This window comes from Helianthus annuus, chromosome 17 (assembly GCF_002127325.2).
Source record: "Helianthus annuus cultivar XRQ/B chromosome 17, HanXRQr2.0-SUNRISE, whole genome shotgun sequence".
Lineage (NCBI taxonomy): Eukaryota > Viridiplantae > Streptophyta > Magnoliopsida > Asterales > Asteraceae > Helianthus > Helianthus annuus.
In genome coordinates this window covers 5,503,979-5,508,437 of record NC_035449.2, presented here as the reverse complement: position 1 = coordinate 5,508,437, position 4,459 = coordinate 5,503,979, and positions in this window count along the sequence as shown.

Here is a 4,459-nt window from a genome sequence, read left to right as displayed (position 1 = left end):
GGATCGATCGGGCATCGTATTTAATACGTAACCGGGGTTATGATACCTACAACGGGGTAGAACTTCGTTAATTGGGGGGGGGGGTTATTATACCCGAGAATTATAATTGCTATTCAGAATTTACAGAGAAAGCACGAGATTTGAATGAATTCGACTGAAGGCCGATGCGGGCAATTTATAGGGCCTGAACTCAAGTTTCTCGCGGCCCGCGTAAGGAGAGGCCAGGGTTTACGCGGCCCGCGTAGTAGGGTAAGTAGGCCCTAGGGTTGGCCAGTCAGCACACTAGCTCCGCCACGATGATGACACGTGGCAGCACCGGGGGTCGCCTGATCTTGTAGCTGTCGCGGCCCGCGTTAGGTGTAGCCAAGGGCTACGCGGCCCGCGAGACATATAAATTTTTTATTTTTATTTTATTTTAATGTTATAACGTATTTTAGGTCCGGTTTTCGCATACGGGGTATACTTTAGAACATATTAGAATATTTTAAATATATTTTAGGGTGTCATAAATAATTTTGGAGGGTTGTTATAAGACCCCTTTTCAGCAGGTCCGTATCTGGGACCTGCATATTCCCAACACTTCCAGTTTTTACGGAAACGACCATAACTTATTCGTTATTGATCCGTTTTACACGATTCTTTTTTCCTACGCGATCGTAATTTGATTCTCCATCATATGAAGTTAAAATTCAACATTTAAACTAATAAACTTCTAAATTTTTAAGCTTTCGGGGGACTTGCATATTCCCAACACTTCCAGTTTTTACGAAAACGACCATAACTTATTCGTTATTGATCCGTTTTACACGATTCTTTTTCCTACGCGCTCATAATTTAATTCTCCATCTTGTGGAGTTAAAAATGAACATTCAAACTAATAAAATTCTATTTTTTTAAGCATTCGACTTATTATTCAATTTCAACATTTTGACCCGTTTGTATTCAAAACCACCAACTTGTTTCTTAAACAACCAAAATACATACGTCAATGTATTTAACTCAAGACCTCTAGCTCAGGTTCATACTTTCTTATGAAATACGTATGCACATAAAATCATTTTGACCCATTTTGAGAATATAAGCATTTTAGACTAAAACTCGTTCTTTTCCTTTCACACTTCATAATTCCTCATTCAAGGTATTGATGTGCGTGAAGTGTGTTATATTTTTGATGTATATTTAAGCCCTTTTTACACTTTTAGCCAAGTTTTAAATTTATAAAACACGATACTCACTAACACTAAACACACATATGGGCAAGTGCACCCATCGTGGACGTAGTATAGTGTTGGTAAGATACCGAGGTCGTCCAAGGACACAAGAGCTTTTAATACCGGTTTATCCTCAACGTCTAATCAAATCAAAAAGTTAGAAAAATGTTTTAAACTAAGAAAAATAAAAACTAACTAAATGCTGAAAATAAAAGTAAAATAAAAACAGATAGACAAGATGAATCACTTGGATCCGACACGTGTATTAGTATAACCTTTGATTATTTTCGCACTTTTGCACTTGTTTAAGAGATTATCTTAGTTATTGTAGTAGGCCCCTCTTTTGAAGGCGACGTTACCCTCAACCCAGTAGTTTAAGTCAGCAAGGATACAATCCTAAAGGGTCGGATTATTGAAAGATAATGAATTAAGTTATTAATGCAAATTGTGGTAGGCCCCGCTTCTGGCGGTGACGTTACCCTCGGCTAAGTAGTCTGAGTCAGCAGGGATACAGTCCTAAATAGCCGGGTTATAGTATTAATAGTAGTTAACTTATGAGGGGGTCAAAGAGTTTGGATCCCCGCCATCCAATACCTATGGGCATTGAAGGAGATCCTACTAAATTTGACCCAGGTCCCAAGCAGGACCTCTAAACGCTGAACAAGGGCAAGACCCTTACCAAACCGTTCCCTTAACCCCCGACCAGGTAGCCAACATACCTCCATATAGACCGTGGAGATATGAATGGTGAAAATCTTTTATTTTATATAGACAGTAAAATAACGCCAAGACACCACGGACAAACGATAAGGAAAGATCACCTTCAACATAAGTAACTAGTTATTAAAGTCATTAATACAAAACCAAATAAAAAGTGCAAAAGATTAAAAATAAAAAGTATTATACTAAACACTTGTCTTCACCAAGTGATGTAAGAGACTTAGGCAAACATGGCCTTGATTGTCAAGAACTCTTACGATCAATCTTGGATCCCGAGACGACTCACACACTCTACGATGGACAATGGATGATGGTGGTGGATGATGGTGTTATGGTGGTGGTGGGTGGTGGATGAAGTGTGAGAGAGGTGGTGTGCCAAGGGATGAGAGAGAATGAAGCCAAGCTCCTCTATTTATAGGCTGAACAGAAGGCTGGACACGGCCCCGTGTCCGCTGGACACGGCCCCGTGCCCGCCTGACACTCTCTCTCCTCATTAATTGTAATTGCGAATTACAATTAATGCGCCTGCTGTACTTTCACCACGCCCCCGTGCTCGCTGGACACGGCCCCGTGGTGGGCAATGGAAGCTTCTACTGGTTTGTCTTTTCTGCTACTTCCTGGGCACGCCCCCGTGTTCGCTGGACACGGGGCGTGTTCAGACTCTGTTTCTTCCTTTTTGCTTTGGGAGGTGCCGTTGAGGGTCCGGGCAGTCTACTTTTGTTCCTTTTCTTGTATTTATGGTAGAATTAGTGGTCTTTTTGCTTCTTTTGTGATTTTGAGCTCATTTCATCCTGAAAATACAAAAGGAAGACAAAAACACTCTTTTTCCAACATTAGTACTTAAAAAGGGTTAGTTTTATGCCTTAATTGATGTGTTTTATATGTTGCATTTTACACACATCAAATACCCCCACACTTGAACTTTTGCTTGTCCTCAAGCAAAACTCTTTAAATGTGGCTTACACTCCCAAATGGAATAGGTAGAAGAGAAGTTTTTAGCTTGTCCTAGAGTGTCGGGAATCCAAGGTTTTTATAGGCTTTATTTTTATTTATTTACAATCCTATTCGTTATGATTTATTTTGAACTTTTCATAAGATAAATTACTTATTTGGGCATAGCATGCCTTATTAAAATTCCATTTATATACAAGTTCACATACCTCACGGGAGATCACTCAACACTCGGCCGATGGTGTATATTTTAGTGAATCACTCGACAGCGGCACGGAACTTACGTCTTTCCATAGGCTTGCCAAGCAATCAATCCTCCTCCTTTTTAACTTTTTACCTTTGTAAATATCAGGAGGACTTTTTGGGTGAAGGCTTGGGTTTAAAGGTGGGTGGTTGGTTAATGGTTAGTAAAAAGGGCGAAAATCGTAGCAAGTGTCGGTTTTCGTAAAATACCTTGTTTTTAGTGACCTATTATTTTTGAAGTATTTCTCCAAACAAGCTTTTGTAGCTTTTGTTTGTTTTTGACTTCATCATCATCATTTTTTTTTTTTTTTTGTCACATGAAAGGGCAAGTTGACGAAAAACCGAGCTTGTTACTAAAATAAAGGGTGAAAGAAAAATGAAAAAGGTTTTTGGTGGGTAAAAATGGTTTTTGGGGTAATGAAATGAAAGGTTTAGGCTCAAAGGGGTTTTCTAGGGGGATTTTGGGTAGGTAAAAAAAATTGAAAAATAATGGTTTTAAAAGAAAAATGGTTAGTCCTAATGCCTCCATCATTTACTTACTTGGGTTTAAGTTGGTAAGGACCGGGAATGTATCGTCGTGGCAAGTTCTAGATTTGTAAGGACCGAGCGGCTATTCACACAAGAAACGAAAAATGAGCATTTAATCTAAATATGTGTATTTTTATGCTCAATAAAGGCTCAAAACTCACTTTTGTGGGAATGGGTTTTTAATGTGACCAAGCATATATAATCGAATTTTAAACTAGACTTGTTATGCCGTTTCATAATTTTCTTATGTTGGTTCCTTTTTTATCACGACGCTATCGGTTGTAAACTTGTAAAAATATAACCTTTTTAGAACTTGTTATTCCCAACTTAAACAAATAAAAAAATGAAAAAGTTTTTGAAAAAAATTTGGGGTGTTTAGCGGTTCCAATAGAGTTTTGTGTAAGGCTTGTGTTTAGGATTTTGCAAAATTTCAAGGTTTTAGCATCCCCCCCACACTTAAATTACACATTGTCCTCAATGTGTCCAAAAATAATATTTTTGGTTGATTAGAATGTATAAAAGTGTGTTAAAAAGCAAAGATTTATGTTACTGGCATCCTGGACACGGCCCCGTGTTCACCGGGCACGGCCCCGTGGTCAAGTGCCAGTAACAAAAATTTCAGAATTGAAACAGAAGCCTGGACACGGGGGCGTGTCCGCTGAACACGGCCCGTGTCCAGTTACCTGAACTGGGTGATTTTTCTGCAGGGGCTCAGCACGGGGCCGTGTTGGTTGGGCACGGCCCGTGTTGAGCCTTCTGTGATGGAGATTTTTGTCGGGTTGCTCTGTTCTTCGTGCATGGTTCCA